An 18396-nucleotide genomic window follows, 5' to 3' on the forward strand; every position below is an offset into this window, starting at 1 on the left:
AAGTTGGGATGGACATTCGGCTCATAGTATGTGTTTGTCTGCCTGTAATGTTGAAAGGCAGCACTAGACTCGAAGGGACTAGGACAATTTTCTGAGACATGTCCCTCAGCTCCACATCTTCTACAGACGAAAGGACCGTCTGAAACAGCATTCACATGATACATCCCTCCTTTTGAAGCTCCTGCCAACTCGTATTTGTCAAACCTCACCGTGAGAGCCTCTAATGCAGCTACAGAAGGGGATTCAGCACTCCTCCTCTGATTGCCTCTCGAATTCCCATATTCAGCTTTATGGGTGGCTAAGTCATTAATGATCTTCCACCCCTTAGTCTCTCCCATATTCTCAGCAAATCGGCCATTGGCTGCAGCATCCAAAATAGCCCTCTAATCGTCATACAGCCCGTTATAGAACTGATTGCAAAGACTCCATTTTTCGAACCCATGGTGGGGAATGGTTCGCACCAGCTTCTTGAAATGGACCCATGCTTCATGAAAGTTCTCATCAGGTCCCTGTTTAAAGCTCGTGATCTGAGCTCTAATGGCATTCGTCTTCGAGGCAGAGAAGTATTTCTTGTAGAATGCCAAGGCCAAAGAATTCCAGTCGGTGATCCCATGAGCGGCTCGATCCGGATCTCTCGTACCACTCCCTTGCAAAGATCACGAGTGAGAATATAAACATGGTCTCCTTTATCTGGTCCTGGGTTACACCGGTCGGTGGGGGTATAGAGTAGCAATAATCGATAAATATCTCCATATGCTTGGCTGCATCTTCATTTGCACCACCCCCGAACTGGTTCCTCTCAACTAAGTTGATATAGGAAGGCTTCGGTTCGAATTTCCTATCAGCTCCAGATAATTCGAACCCCTTGTATAGATTTGCAAACCGTCGGCTCGAATGACTTGCTATAGTTGCTTCTTCAGCCATGACTGGAACTTCCGGAGATGTGACTGTCTCAGCTGAAGAGGTAGAAGCAGGAGATGTAGGTGGATCTTCTTCGAACAGTTCGTTCTCGTAGTAACTAGACAGAGTACTCAACTCTTCCTCTGTCGGCAATACTCTAGATGATCGTCTTAACTCACGCAAGGTCTTCTCAATCTCAGGATTGAAAGGTACTAATTCACCACCCTGTGACCTGCGCATAAGAAGAAACTACAAAAAGAATATAAGAAAGTTTAAGGAACGGATGTCCCTTAAACTAAGAAACAGACTAAAATAAAACAACTAAAAATTAGAACAATTGCCTCCCCGGCAACGGCGCCAAAATTTGATACCCGTCGTGAGGTGTCAAAAATAAAATTTATAATCTCCAACTACAACTATAGCTAGCGGCAGTCGGGTCGAACCACAGAGAGGCAGACGTAATTTCTAGCTGTTTAATTTCGGTCTAAGGTAACAGAAATGTGGGGGGTTTTGAGTTGATTTGATCTATAGCTAAGGCGATAAAAGATAATAAACTAAAAAGACGGATAAAACAGATATTAAAGGGGTGCAAGGATGGTCGGTTCACTATAGTTTCGGCGGCAGCAAACTAAGCAGGTCTAAATCAAACACATGAGGCGGGAAAACAAGAGGTCCTCTCGGCCACTCTTAACAAATAGCATCTTTCGATCTCGCTACAAGTCCCTAATATCACTAATACTGACTCTCGTCCTGAAAAGTGAATTACAATCTAAACTTTACCTATCTTTCGATCTCAGCATAGTTTAGTCATTTTAATTGGTGATCTAACAACTTTCCCTATCTTTCGATCTAATGGGTCAGTCATATATTAAGCATTCAACTAGTCGCATGCATTCGATTCGTCAAATACAACATTTAAATCAATTAAAACGAAGGTAAACCTCACGTGGTCAGTCGATCGACCGGGTAGGGTGGTCGATCGACCAACACGCGATTAGGGCTCCCTAATTCTAGTGCCGCCTACACTATAATTCCCCTACATCCTAGCACAATTAATTTAGCTACTCATGATACTGAATAAAACAACAATAATCATAACGAAATAAACTATCGAATTCATACTTGAAATAATCAAATAACAAATAGCGATAAACGATAATTGGCTTTGGATACTAACTAGCAATTCTATATCTATGAACAATAAAAAGGCAATGGAACTGAAATAAGAACAGAGGAAATACCGAAATTGCAGAGAAAAGGATCCAAAAACCGATTGCAAAAGAGTAACTTTATTGACGGAAAATAAATAAACTAATGAATTGTGTTAAGAACTGTATGCTTAAAACTAGATACCAAAACTGAATAACCTAGCTTACGTTATATAGAATACAACGTAGTTCTTATTCTCAAACCTATGTACTATGGGCTTGCTATTTCTCGATCTTTTAATTCTCGTCTGAAGTAGCGGCTTGGTCGATCGACTAAGCACGGTGGTCGATCGAGTGAAGTAGCTGATAGTTGGCTTCTATAATCTCGTGGATTTCTCTTTTGGGCCTTAAATGCGCACCAAGACCGTTCCTTAAGTGAATTCTTCACGTCAAATACAATGCAGGATACTCGGGGACGGATTTAGCTCAATTTCCGTTGAATTCTTCACATTTCTGCAATAATGTACAAAAACACGAAAGTAGACGGAAATAGGGGAAATGGTAGCTTAAACTACACAAATGAGCTCTGAAATGCGTGTAAAATGAGGTGTAAAACATCATATAAATGACACGCATCACTTAGCAAGGTAACAATATGATTTAGGTGATCGTCGATCGTTTAACAAAGTCAGCTCACTTGATTCCGATGAAGAATACTTGGACCAAGATACATCTAGCTTTAGGTTATAGAAAAAATGTGGTTCGATTACATGGTGTGCCAAAAGATATAGTGTCGGATCGAGATGCGAGGTTTATATCACAGTTTTGGCAAGAGTTGCAGGATTTGATGAAAACGACCTTAAAGATGAGTACAGCTTTTCATTCTGCAACAGATGGTCAGACTGAGAGGACTATCAAGACTTTGGAGATATGTTGAGGGCTTGTGCCATGGATTTTGATGGAAGTTGGGACGATAGGCTGCACTTGATTAAGTTTTCATACAACAACAGCTATCACACCAGCATTGGAATGGCACCGTTTGAGGCTTTGTATGGCAGGAAGTACAGGAGTCCAGTTTTTTGGGACGACAGTGCAGAGACAATGGGTTTAGGACCACAGATGGTGCAGGATATGATTGACCAAGTTCGTCTGATTCGTCAAAAGATGAAAGCAGCTCAATATCGCCAAAAGAGTTATGCAGATTTGCACCACAGAGACATCGAGTTCGCAGTAGGTGACAAGGTCCTTTTGAAAGTGTCACCTATGCGAAGGGTGATGAGGTTTTTGAAAGAAAGGGAAGTTGAGTCAGAAATTTATCGGCCCGTATGAGATCTTAGACTGTATAGGTGAAGTAGCCTACCGGCTAGGTTTACCACCGTCATTGGATCGAGTCCACAACGTGTTTCATGTTTCGCAACTCTGGAAGTATATGAGTGCCCCATCACATGTGCTTGAGGTTGAGAACATAGAGCTTGATGAGTCTCTAACTTATGCGAAGGTTCCTAAGGAGATCTTAGACCAAAAAGTGCGCAAGACAAGGAACGGTGAGACCGTCTTACTAAAGGTACTCTGGTCTAATCACAATATGGAAGAGGCCACATGGGAACCATAGGAGTCGATGAGAGAGCATTTTCCTCACCTTTTTTATCAGGTATGTTTGGTTATGGGGACGTAACCGTTGTCTTTTAAGGGAGGTAGGAGATGGTTGCATGCTTGTTTTCGGGTTAGTTTGAGTTAACATAGCTATGTTTTGTCTTCTTTTGAGTTTGAGTTGGGTGTTTTGTCATATATAGTTGGAGTTGTTTGGTACTTAGAGTAGTTATTGTTGTTGTTTAGCAGTTGCGTTGTGGTTGTTTGTTTTGTTTTGAGTATAGTGTGACCTTCCGGGACGAAGTTCTTTTTAAGGAGGGAAGACTATAATACTACGGTTTTCTAAGTCTGTTACTAGGCCGAGTAAGGCGGCGTGTGTTTCTAGTCAGGCTACTGTCCAGGAATACTCGGCCGAGTATGGTAATACTCGACCGAGTAAGGGATACTCGGCCGAGTATAATCTATACTCGACCGAGTATCCGGTCTGACGGGATCATTTACGCGGTTTGATTTAAAGATGATTAGAGTTATAAAACATGATTTACAGTTTTACTTTTACTTTTTACAAAACCTAAACCTTCAAACGTAACTCTAATCATCTCTAATCTCTTTCAAGTTCGTGTATTGCTCATAAGTATTGTTCATTCCTCTCTTGCGTCGATTGTGTCGGTAAGCCACTAGTCCTATGAGTTTTGTCAGTTTGTCTTTTTAGGGTTTACCCTAGTTTTGTGATTTGGGGGAAAAGGGGATTTTGTGCATGATTGTGATTGGATTGTAAGGTTATTGTTAGGTGGAGATTTCATAGAGAGGTCGTTCTAGCTTGCTTGATTGACTTATTTCAGATTTGTGCTAAGGTAGGGTTTCCCTACTCAGTTGATTGTATAATTGATTTAAGATGTATTGTTGTGATTTAATTCATATGATTAATATTGTTGGTTGATTGGAGTATGGAGTATTGGAGTTGAGGTGGTTGATGATGTTTGAGAGGTGCGTCCTCGGCTGAGGTGGTTGATTATGTGGGCTTTGCTATTTAAGAGTGAAACTTAAATGAAAGTTGTTAATTGACATGTGTAATTGGATGACAAGAATGATGTGATGATTGTGTGTGGTACACGTTAATTGCCGTGAATTCATTTTGGTATGATAACAATGTCCGCATTATGTGAGTTTTTGTCGTGAAGTGTGTGTCGTATAGTAATCTTGAATGCATAATCAGAGTATCATGATGCTAGTATCGGATGTATTGAGGATGGATGGAAACGGATGTGGAAACACATGTGTGATCATGTGGTGGATTTGACGTGGTATATGCGTGGTGTGATGTTCGGAAATGAGAATGTTGATTATTGGTGAGTCATATAACGAGAAATTTTGCATTAATTGATTGTTTCCTGGAGTTCACATATTCGTTATTGATGTGCATACATTTGAAGGTATGAGATTTGATGTGATATAAATACGTAATAATAATCGAGTTATACCCCGTGATAGATACATGTCCATATAACCGACGTGAGTTGGGAGTTATTATTAAGATTGTAGATTGGAACCGTGGGTTTGACCAGGCGCTTGACCTTTTCGGAGGTTTTTAGAGGGGGATTATATGGATGGAATTACAACTATATGAGATTTGATTACGGAATTGCAATGAGTGAGAGAGAGTGTTGAACCTGGAACATAGTCATTTGTGGAATTTGGTAATGAACGCATGAGAGCACATTATGAGGCTTGACCGTTGAACTTCGGGACTAAGTTCTCTTTTAGGGGGGATTGGATGTAATAATTCGGAAGTTAGAATAGAGAAAGTGCGGAAAGTGCGGAATGCGAGGAAGTAATAAGAGTTGAACAAAGAACCTTGGGGTGATCATGATGATTATAAAAGAGTGTATACGGTAGATAAACATGTGTGGCTTAATGAGAGTGATGATGACGATAAGAATCGTGATGGAATTTATGATAGCTTAAAGGACAACGGTAATGGCGAGAGAGTACATGAGAATCGGAAATAAGACTTGAGGAATAATTTTAAAAGGAGAGAGAGTGTAGCGAACTTCGGGGACGAAGTTCATTTAAGAGGGGAAGATTGTAATACCTGGATATTTTGGGACCATCAAAGGACCTCGGGAGACGTGAGGAGACCCACGTATACTCGTAATTAAAGGATGACCGTACACTAGACCAAGTGCAATTGGCACTAGACTGAGTGCAGTTGACACTAGACCAAGTGCAGCTTGGCACTCGACCAAGTAAAGGTGGCACTCGACCAAATGGAGGTGGCACTCGACCGAGTAGCACTTCACTCGACCGAGTACCCTCTGGGAAGCAACCCAAATCTCATGTTGTGTATCACTCGACCGAGTGGATGGTTCACTCGACCGAGTGGAGAGCCTCACTCGATTGAATGAACCGAGCACTCGACCGAGTGCCCTAACGCTATCACTAGAAACGCGTTTAAGCCTTATCTCTTTAACCCTCTGTTTTTATATTTCCTCTCCATTTTTCACTCCTCACCTTATCCCTCGATGTCTCTAAAACTCATAAACTATACACTACACATTACCCACAAGATCTAGTTCATTTCTTTGAAGATTCACTCCCTAATTCTTATTCTTGCTCATCCTTTGATACTTGTAAGTTTATACTCATCTTCTCCCTTTGTTCTTTAACTAGTAAACCCTAATCTTGCTAGTAGTTGTATGATGAGATTTAGTTAGGGATTGATTAATTGAGTGAAGTAATTAGAAAGTAATTAGTATTATTAGTTGTTGTAGAATGCTTTGTGATAGTTATTATGTAATGTATGTAGGATGAGACGATTTTAGGAGATGGATCCTTGGTGGTTTCGAGTAGCTTATGGAGTATGCTAAAAGGTAGGTTAATCCTACTCAGTTTCAGTAAGTTTGGATGGTCATATGTGTTGTTGAACCATATAATATATATGTTTATATTTTGATGATGTCAAGGTGCTTTATAATTTATATACTCGTTGCGCGTAATCGTTTGTTTAAGTCTTTTAGATTAGACTTATTTATTACAAGCAATAAAGAAGAATTGTGATGGAAGTATATGGTGATCAAGCCTCAATTGAAGATCAAAATTATCTGAAAATTCATTCAAGTATTATGAAAAGACGAAGTTCGTCTAAAGATTAATCAAGCTTGGATGAGAAGTACCCTATGCTCGAAGATCTCCTATGAAGATTAGAATAGTATAGGTGATTATCTTGTAATGATAACTAAAAAGTAAATTTCTTGCATTGGTAAAGATATAGGTTTGCAGCTATAACATTACTAGTAAAAGTGCTCAATGTTATAGCTCTTCTACTATAACATTGAGATGCTGAGTTTATTTTACACGACTTGCATTGTTTCAAAATTATTTTTGAAAATTGTTTAAGTTTATTTTAAATGTTTTAGTAAAAGTATTTATTAAGTAAAGTCGGGTTTAGTGCGGAGTTCGGTTTTATGTTGAACGTTGGTTAGTAGTTGTTTTGGGTCAACTTATGAGTTGGACAATGCTACTAATTAGGGTTTTAATATAGCTACTCCTAAAACCTAAATTCTAACCTAATATTGAGCTAGGTTTTATACGAGTCACGAGGCATATGAGCCATGATATCTCGTGTGACCTAAGATATATTTTGTAAAGATTTTATTCTCCATGGAATTATATCTTACTTGATATGGTTGCTTATGATAAAGATATTCTTGTTATAGAAAATCTTATCATATCTTTGAATTTATGGAAAAGATAATAATAGGATAATTTATATTCTATCTTTTAGAATATTCTTTATTATCTTTTAGGCTTTAAGGAAAGAAATAATAGAAGATATGATTTGTTTACATATCTCTTATTTCGGCTATTAGGGTTTCGTGAAAACCGTTTAGCCTAGCTTCTTTCCTTCTTATAAATTCTTTGCTTTTGCAACATTTAAAAGAGAGATCTTAAGCTTAAAATTGATTTTATTTTTACAAAGAAAAACCGTGTTTCAAGCAAGCAAACCGATTTGCTATTTTCAAAAGGCCGTGTGTTTTAAACTCGTATGTTCATTTGTTAAGTTATCGTTATAAGATAATAGTGCTCAATAGATTTCTTAATTGTTCATTAACGTGAACCTTTGCAAGAATCATTAGTGCTTTCTTATTAGCGTAAGTTAGTCACTCGAGTATTTAATGGTACTCATTGAGTTACAGCTAGAGTTAGTTGTACGAGTTGGGTTAGTAAATTTGTAATCCGTAGAAAGGTACTAAATTTATTAATCGAGAATAGTGGACGTAGGTTTCGATTTGTGAAACTGAACCACTTCAAAAACTGTGTGTCTCCTCTCTTTCATTCGTTTGTTTATTTTGTTCTTACTTGTGTTAGGACATATTTGTTGATGATGACATGCCCAATTTAATCGTGTTTCTAAGTGTACCATTTCAGGAATAATGCAACCTCCTCAAGCAAGAATTAATCAATGTCAAAGTCAAGATTGGTTGATAATTTGTTACCCAAGATTTAAAGTCGTTTTGTCAACCTATGTAAAGATGAAAGGGTAGAATACATGTAATGGTACCAGTCAAGCATACCGTTACTCATCACGGATAACAGTGTGCCTGACTGTCACGTTTGACCCGTCACACTTGAAGCAAGTATTTTATCGTGAATATTTCACTCTTATTAAAATGGGTCTTTATTCATCATATTTAAAATAGAGTTTTAAGTTTGAAATATTTGAAGGGTGGTCTTTGAAAAGAATATGCCATTTGAATATCCTAAAAGGTTTTCTCCAAAATAGTAAAAAGACTTTCCCTTGCTTTATGAAAGCAAAACTTATTTCTTTCCAAAATGGTCTTTCAAGGGTTGTCCTCTCTTGCTTGGTTCACATGTTATTTTTCTGGAAACAAACCTTCTTTGGGTGCCTTACAAACCTTCTTTTCTTATTTCACTTTTTAAAGGATTACCTATTTGGTGCAAACATGGGAAAGTTAAAGTCTTTGTTTCTTTTCAAATGCTTTAACTCACAAACCCTAGCTTGTCTCCTCTTGTGTGCTTCCTCTATAAAAGGAACCCTTCTCTTCACTCTGAAAGCAAGACTTTTCCAGAGAAATCAAAGTGTTTTTGCAAAATCAGTTTTCTAAGAACTCGAAATTTTCTTTGCAAAAAATCTTCTAAGTCTTCAAGTGTGTCAGTCGAAATCACTGTCACTTCATAGTATTGTACTCTCTCATCTAGAATCGTTTGTACCAATAAGTTGTCCTTCTAATTCTTTTAAAGATTCAGTTTGAGGAAATTTGGTCTTGTAAACATTCTAGTTAGAGTGTAGAGTTCATAGACGGAGTAGTCTTAGAACTCGTGTCGCAACCGGAGTAGGTTGTTGGTTCTTTTATTAGAGTTCATAGACGGAGTAGTCTTAGAACTTGTGTTGTAACCGGAGTAGGTTGTTGGTCCTTTTGTTGTTCGTGTTTTAAGTAGTCGGAGTAGATTACTTCACTTATCAATAAAAGAAGATTGGACGTAGGCCTTTAGAGTGTCGGCCGAACCAATTCAAAATCGTTGTGTTGTTTTTCTCTTCACTTTTAGTTCCGCTGCAACTTATTTACTCTTTTCATTTTACGATTTTGTTAGTAATAGTCCTGGATACTGTCACTCCTGGTCTTCTGTTTCACTTCATAAACTAAGACCAACGTGTTACAGTCAGAACAACTGTTACCTTCAAACGTCACTTGTTTCTTCGAGCTTCCGTGATACACACTTAATCATTTCATTTAATTGATGTATCCATTTGCTCTTAACATTGTTCATCAACTTATCTTTAAACAATAGAGATTTAAGTTGAAATTTTCAGTTAAACTCATTCATCGTTTTTAATATAACATTTGCAAAGCCATCAGTAACAGTCTGTCTCACTGTTGCTCTAGTCAGTTCAACAATACGCCTTTTAACTTTCATTTAAAAGGGGTGTTTGTTAGATACTTGAGATATCATTTTATTTGACTAACTTAAATCAATTAAGTTTACTTAAAAATTTTAAAATAGTACCTAATTCACCCCCTCCCCCTTTTAGGTACTTAGAATCCATAAACTCTTTAATTGGTATCAGAGCCTCGTACTCTTGATCGAGGCTAATCGCCTTAGAGTTTGATTCTTGGGTAATGGATTCCGAAAAACACTCCAAGATCCCGGTTTTTACCGGTGCGAATTTTGGATGGTGGAAACTCAAAATAGAACATTACATCAAAAGTATAGACTATCAATGTTGGACCATCATCCAAAATGGACCTCTTATTATTGAGGAAACCGATATGTTAACCGGTTTCACCAAAACCAAAGAGGAAAGAAATTACAATGAAAATGACTTCAAACTTGCCGAAAAGAACTCCAAGGCAATGTCGATACTTCAACGTTGTGTTGGTGAGGGCGAAGTTAGTCGAATCTCTGGATGTCCTATGGAAAAATCTATTTGGGATTCTCTTGTACTTGCTTATGAGGGGACTTCCCAAGTTAGAAAACACCGTATTGACCTTCTCATGCAACAATATGAGATGTTTAGAATGTGAAAAGACAAGTCCATAAATAGCTTTTCTTCACGTTTTTCTTGTATTATTAATGAGCTAAAAAGTCTAGGAAGTAATTTCGAGTCCGAGGACATCATTCGGAAAATACTTCGTAGTCTCACCTCTAAGTGGCAACCCAAAGTTACCACTATAGAGGAAGCCAAAGATTTGTCAACTCTATCTTGTCATGAACTAATGGGATCACTAATGGCTCACGAGTTCAATCTCAACAAGCATTCTAGTGAGCCTTCAAAGGGAAGGAGTCTCGCTCTCACGTCCTCTCCAAGCGATGGAGAAGACGAGGAGGAAGATGAGCTTGCTATGTTCTCAAGGAATCTAGCCGGGTTAGTCAATGGTCAAGAAAATAAAAGGTTCAATAATAATTACTCGAAAAAACGCTTTCCTAAAAAATGACCTAGTTCCACCGTGGGATGCTTTAAGTGTGGTGATAAAACTCACCAAATTAAAGAATGTCCCACGTGGGATGAAATCAAATCAAAGGAAAAACGAGATAAAGTTAAAAAGGACTACAAACATAGAGTTATGAGCGCTATTTGGGAAATGTCCGACTCCGAGAAATATGAGGAACTCATCGAGGAGCAACTAGAGGCTAAAATGTGTCTTACAAGTCATCTCAAGGACAAAGTCTCAAAAACTTCTAAAATTGAACATCTTAAATGTCTCATGGCTCACCCCGATGATTCCGACTCGGACTCCGACAATGAGGTAAAACATCTAAAAGCCAAGGTTAGATCTTACTCCAAAGAAAAGGTATGTAAGCTTCTTGACAAACTCTTTGATAAGTGTCGTTCACAAAATGATAAGCTTGATGTCATGCAAGACGAAATTGAAGAAATTGCACAAGAAAACTTTAACCTTAAAAATGAACTGAAAGCAACAGACAGTGTCACTGTCACCTCTGAGGCTTATGATGAAGTAAAAAGAGTTAACAAATTGAACAAACAATTGACTAAAGAACTTAAGTGTCTTAAAATGATCTCCACGGATGTCTCTGACCTTGAAAATGTCAACACCACCTTGGTGATGCAAGTTTCCTTGCTAACCAAGGAATGTGATGACCTTTTGAAGGACAAAGATGTTCTCAAAGATGAATTGGATGACCTAGTGATTGAGATAATTAACTTAAGAAAAACAGTATCTGAAACTGTTGCTTCCAACAAAGATCTAGCTAAGTCAAATGAACATGTCAAACATTTTGTCAATGAAAAGGAGCGTCTTAAAATTGAATTATGTGATCACAAGAAAGAAATAGAAGTTCTTCATGAAAATCTTGCCTTTTTCAAAAAGGGTATGCCCGAATATAGCACTTCTAAGTCTAATGCTTACAAAAGATCCGAAGAATTCGTTGATCTAAACAAATGTCTTGATAAAATGACATCTAAGTATGAGGATTCCAAAGAAAGAATTAGATACCTTGTGTTGAAACTCAATGCTCACACTCATGACTTCATAGTGAAAAAAGATTGTCTATAGAAGTTGAAAAGAATGATGAACTTTTAAAAGAAAAATCTATTTTCAAAGGCGTCATTAATGACCTAGTTGATGAGGTAGAAGAACCTAAAGTAACAAAGATGTCTCGACTCACACCTCTGACAGTAACAATGAAGTCTCAAATGAACTTGTCACTAAATTATCCAAGGAGAATGAATGTTTTAAGGTTAACATAGATGCCTACAAAAGGGAAATTAGAATGCTTCACGAAAAATTTGTCGAATTTCAACTTGATTCTCCCAAATGTAGTTCATCTAGTTCTAAAATCATTCACCTAGATAAATGCATCTCGGGTCTTAAGCTTAATGTTCAACAAAAATTTGAAACTTTCATGGAGCTTAAATCCGAGTATGACATAATGAAAAGGGAGCTTGAAAGCTCTAAAGAAAGAAACAAGTATCTCACCTTCAAAGTCGATGAGCTAAACAAGGAACTTGTTGAGGCTAAGAACGTTTCAAAGAATTGGGAATGTGGCCAAAATGTTTTAAACCTTCCAACAAATCAGCCCAAAAGATGTGATAAGGTTGCCGGTCTAGGTTTTAAATGGAACAGTCAGTCCGACTATTACATCCAGAAGCCTAAACCCGATTTTAGGAGAAGGAAATATGTTGGTATTCCCAAATACATTATTTGCAACTATTGTGGTAAGAATAGTCATGTCTTTAATGCTTGCAAGAAAAGACATAATGACATTAACAAGACCATTAAAGTTGTAAAGCAAATGTGGATTAGGAAAGACATTGTGAGATATGTTGATCATAAAAGGGGACCCAAGTTTGTTTGGGTTCCTAAACTCAAAGTCTAATCTTGTGTAGGGCTTGGTGAGAGGCGGCCGTAATTGGTACTTGGATAGTGGATGCTCTCGTCACATGACGAGTGATAGAAGCCAATTCCTCTCACTTAAAGCTTATGATAGTGGCACGGTAACGTTTGGTGACAACAAAAAAGGTGAAGTAATAGGCATTGGAAAGGTTGTTAAGTCATCGTTACTTTGTGTCGACCACGTAAGGCTTGTCAAAGGTTTGAAGCATAATCTCCTTAGTATTTCTCAACTTTGTGATAAGGGTAATATTGTTGAATTTAGTGCTAATTTATTTCGTATTATTGATGCTACAACCCATGAGTTGATTCTTGAAGGTAGACGTGTCAAAGATGTTTACTTAACCGATTTGAACATGATATCCGGTCATACTATGTCTTGCATAAGTGTAATGAAAAATGATCCTTGGTTGTGGCACAAAATATTTGGACATGTTAGTGCTAAAACTCTTAATACCCTTAGAAGACCTGACCTAGTTGAAGGCTTTCCTAACATGAAGTTTGAATTTGATGTTACGTGATGAATGTGCTAGATGCAAACATGTTAGAAGCTCCTTTAAATACAAAAAGTGTGTTAGTACCATTCGTCCTCTTCAACTATTGCATATTGACCTTTGTGGACCTATGAGAACTAGGAGTAGAGGTGGTAGCCGTTATATGTGTGTCATTGTTGATGATTTTTCTAGATTTGTTTGGGCTCTCTTTTTAAGCTCTAAAGATGAGGCATTTGATGAATTTTAAATTTGGTTAAGACGAATCCAAAACAAACTTGACTTAAAACTTGTTTCCATAAGAACGGATCATGGAACCGAATTTGAGAACTCATCATTTGGTGCCTATTGTGATGATAATGGCATTGACCACAATTTTTCGGCTCCTAGAACTCCTCAACAAAATGGAGTTATTGAACGCATGAATATAAGTCTTGAAAGTATGGCTAGAACTATGTTGTTATGTAGTAAATTGCCTAGAAACTTTTGGGGTGAAGCGGTAAATACCGCTTGTTACAATTATAACCGTGTTATGATAAGGAGCATACTTAATAAAACACCATATGAATTACTACGTGGAAGAAAGCCCAATATCTCATATTTTAGATGTTTTGGTAGCAAATGTTTTGTCCATAACAATGGTAAAAATAACTTGGGTAAATTCGATCCACGTAGCGATGAAGCGGTTTTTATTGGTTGTTCCGATCATAGCAACGCTTACAAAGTGTACAATAAACGAACCATGTTAATTGAAGAAAGTGTCCATGTCATTTTTTATGAATCTAGCATGCTTGGAGAGGTACAAATTACAGAGGAAGACGATGATGATGATGAGTTCGAAATTGGTCTTGTTCGAAAGGACTTTGTGTTTGAAGAAGTGGAAGCATTGAACAATGACACTGCCATACAACAGACAGATGGACTGTTACCTGCCAATGACAACAACAATTCAAGGAGAACAGTCAGTAACACTAATACTACATGTTCCTCCTCTGAAGCAGTAACAGACTTAACCGCTGTTGCATCTACCTCCAGAACAGCAACAGTGGAAGACACTGTCACCACAGGCGAGCATTCAGACCCCATTGAAGTCCCCAGTTCTGATCTGCAACAACCTCAGGGACTGTTACCTCCAAATGAAAGCAACAATCCAAGGGGAACATGTGGTAACTCTACTGCCACTGTTTCTTCTCAGGACGCAACAGATCCAACGACTGTTGCCTCCACTTCCAGAAATGAAGCAACTCAGGACAGTGCTGATGATGACCACTCCAATCAGGAGGAAAAAGTCACTGAGACTGCTACTACTGAGGGGGAACAAGAAACCATTGTTCCAAAGAAGTGGAAACATCAAAACTCCCATCCACTCTCAAATCTCAACAATCTTGCCCATCTTGAGGAGTATTGTGCCCACAATGCTTTTCTCTCTCAAGTGGAACCAGCCAATGTGACAGTCGCCTTGATTGATGCTGACTGGTTAATAGCTATGCAAGAAGAACTCAATCAATTCAAGAGGAATGAGGTATGGCACTTAGTCCCTAGACCATCTAATCGTACCGTCATTGGTACTAGATGGGTCTTTCGCAATAAGCTTGATGATTCCGGAGAAATCATAAGGAATAAAGCTAGACAAGTGGTGCAAGGTTATAACCAACAAGAGGGTATTAATTATGATGAAACCTATGCACTGGTAGCTAGACTTGAAGCCATACGATTACTTATAGCTTTTGCGGCTCACAAAGGCATTAAACTTTTCCAAATGGATGTCAAAACCGTTTTCTTAAATGGATATTTGGAAGAGGATGTCTTTGTGGAGCAACGTCTGGGCTTTAAAGACAATGATTTGCCTAACCATGTTTTCAAATTAGACAAAGCTCTTTATGGTTTAAAACAAGCACCTAGGTGTTGGTATGATATATTGTCTAAATTTCTTATTGACAATGGTTTTAAAAGAGGCTCCGTTGACAAAAAATTGTTTTTAAAGTCACAGTCATCTGAACTGTTAGTTGTCCAAGTATATGTTGATGACATCATATTTGGTGCAACAAATGAACTCATTTATGTGTATTTTTCGGAACTAATGAAATCGGAGTTTGAAATGAGCATGGTGGATGAGCTAGGATTTTTCCTTGGTCTCCAAATCAGGCAAACAAAGGATGAAATCATGATCCACCAACAAAAGTACATTAAGGAAATGCTTAAGAAATTTGGGATGACTAATGGTAAGTCTCATGAAACACCTATGGTAGCCGGGTCCAAATTGGACAAAGATGAACTCGGTAAGAATGTTAGTGAAAAGGTGTATAGAGGTATGATAGGATCACTTCTTTACTTGACCGCAAGTCGTCCCGACATTCTCTTTAGTGTTTGTTTATGTGCTAGGTTCAAAGAAAATCCGAAAGAATCCCATTTAAAAGCCGTTAAACGAATTCTTCGGTATTTGATTGGAACACAAGATCTCTACTTGTGGTACCCCTTATATTTTCCATTTGATTTTATAGGTTTTTCCGATGCGGACTATGCGGGGTGTAGCGTTGACCGAAAGAGCACCTCCGGAATTGCAACATTCTTGGGTACTTGCTTGATTTCGTGGGGCTCAAAGAAGCAAAACATGGTTGCTCTTTCAACGGCCGGAACTGAGTACGTTAGCACCGCTCATTGTTGCTCTCAACTTCTTTGGGTAAAACAACAAATTCTTGACTTTGGAATTATTTTTGAATCCGTTTTCATAATGTGTGATAATACGAGTGCAATAAATATTTCTAAAAATCCAAGTCAACATTCTCAGACTAAGCATATTGACATTCGTCACCATTTTATTCATGATCACGTAGAAAAAGGGCATATTAAACTTATTGTTTTTTTGCAAAACCAAAGATCAAATTGCCGACATATTTATACCACTTGCAAGAGAACAATTTGAAAAACTTAGGTTACAAATTGGTTTAATTAATTGCATGTAATCTTTGTGTGAATATAACTAATCCGTCATATGATTGACTAGAACGGGTTTGCTATCTTTTATTCTAGTTTATTCATTCCATGTTATGTCCATAATCGATAAACCATGTGTGTGCTTAATAATCACTCAACCGCATGTCTAGTCTTGTGTTTAATGGTACATACCCTATTGAATGAGGACACCTCTCCTCTCAAATAAATCCGTATACTAACCCTTTCAACCACCTTCAAATAGATGTCTCTTATACTCTTCAAATTGCTCAAAATCCTTCATTTTCAATATCCAAAGACCTCACCCCTTCACATTCAATTCACTTATGTTGCAAAGGTCTAAGTGATACAAAGAACCAAACAACTACATGTTCTACATATGCATCAAGAGATGATTGAGAAGTTGGTTGGAAAAATGGAGAAGGTAATAAAAAAAAGGTGGAAAGAAATGGGAAGACAATATGCGAAATGTCAAAGTGATTGTAATTACTGGAAACGAGATAGATGACATTGAGGGCATCTTTCTTGAGAAAAGAAGTAAAGTGAAAATTTGGGAGAAATAGAAAGACAATCACAGTGTATGTCACTGTTGCTATGCTCAAATGTCAAGATCAAATTTGTCAAGAATTTTCATGAAATGAGAGCAACATACAAGAAGTTGATGTTCCCTTATCACATGTTGTGTACTAAGCAAAATATAAGAAGTTGGTGTTCTCTCATCACATGTTGAGAACTTATATCGGTGCATACCTTGGTGGTTTCAAATATGTACAAAGTCCAATGCAACAGTAGAGTTGACTGTGACTCAGACCTTCATTATCAAAACCTCAACCATTTTAAAATCCTCTTTGTTATCCACAAAAATGATGACCAAACTTCCGCACCCTGAATTTGCCCATACTCAAACTTGTCTTTTGCCTTACACATCTTGTCCCTCTCTCATTATCATTTGGTGGTTTACTAATTAAACTATGGTTTAGCCTTGTTGAACTTTATGTTTGAACTCATGTTTAAACCTTTGCTTTGTGTTGACTTTGTTATTATGATGCAACTATGGTTGTCTTTTATGTGACGTCTCATGCATGATTATTCTGTGTCCGAGGGTAGCCTCTTACTCTTTTGATGATGTCAAGAGGGAGAAAAGGGAAAAATCATGTTCTTTCTACTTGCTTATTGATTAAACTCTTGCTATATGGTGGACTATATATGTTAGTAATCTTGTTATAAGCTTTGCGTGCTTCTTAAAGTCTACATTGCTCTTATTTCTACCCTCATGATTTATCCTGGACTGACCACTTAAGGGGGAACTCAATAGGAACATTAATTTTATGGGGCTTGTCATCATCAAAGGGGGAATTTGTTAGGACATATTTGTTGATGATGACATGCCCAATTTAATCGTGTTTCTAAGTGTACCATTTCAGGAATAATGCAACCTCCTCAAGCAAGAATTAATCAATGTCAAAGTCAAGATTGGTTGATAATTTGTTACCCAAGATTTAGAGTCGTTTTGTCAACCTATGTAAAGATGAAAGGGTAGAATACATGTAATGGTAACAGTCAAGAATACCATTACTCATCATGGATAACAGTGTGCCTGACTGTCACGTTTGACCCGTCACACTTGAAGCAAGTCTTTCATCGTGAATATTTCACTCTTATTAAAATGGGTCTTTATTCATCATATTTAAAATAGAGTTTTAAGTTTGAAATATTTGAAGGGTGGTCTTTGAAAAGAATACGCCATTTGAATATCCTAAAAGGCTTTCTCCAAAATAGTAAAAAGACTTTCCCTTGCTTTATTAAAGCAAAACTTATTTCTTTCCAAAATGGTCTTTCAAGGGTTGTCCTCTCTTGCTTGGTTCACATGTTATTTTTCTGGAAACAAACCTTCTTTGGGTGCCTTACAAACCTTCTTTTCCTATTTCACTTTTTAAAGGATTACCTATTTGGTGCAAACATGGGAAAGTTAAAGTCTTTGTTTCTTTTCAAATAACTCACAAACCCTAGCTTGTCTCCTCTTGTGTGCTTCCTCTATAAAAGAAACCCTTCTCTTCACTTTGAAAGCAAGACTTTTCCAGAGAAATCAAAGTGTTTTTGCAAAATAAGTTTTCTAAGAACTCGAAATTTTCTTTGCAAAAAATCTTCTAAGTCTTCAAGTGTGTCAGTCGAAATCACTGTCACTTCATAGTATTGTACTCTCTCATCTAGAATCGTTTGTACCAATAAGTTGTCCTTCCAATTCTTTTAAAGATTCAGTTTGAGGAAACTTGGTCTTGTAAACATTCTAGTTAGAGTGTAGAGTTCATAGACGGAGTAGTCTTAGAACTCGTGTCGCAACCGGAGTAGGTTGTTGGTTCTTTTATTAGAGTTCATAGACGGAGTAGTCTTAGAACTTGTGTTGCAACCGGAGTAGGTTGTTGGTCCTTTTGTTGTTCGTGT

General features: G+C 37.5%; 1 non-coding gene across 1 annotated transcript; it reads left to right on the forward strand.

Moving 5' to 3' along the window:
* The first annotated feature begins 435 nt into the window (after positions 1–435).
* On the forward strand, positions 436–542 carry LOC141588928 (small nucleolar RNA R71). The gene has a single exon (XR_012519894.1). It is a non-coding gene; the product is annotated as a small nucleolar RNA R71 (small nucleolar RNA).
* Positions 543–18396: the final 17854 nt, after the last annotated feature.

Source organism: Silene latifolia, chromosome 6 (assembly GCF_048544455.1).
Source record: "Silene latifolia isolate original U9 population chromosome 6, ASM4854445v1, whole genome shotgun sequence".
Classification (NCBI taxonomy): domain Eukaryota; kingdom Viridiplantae; phylum Streptophyta; class Magnoliopsida; order Caryophyllales; family Caryophyllaceae; genus Silene; species Silene latifolia.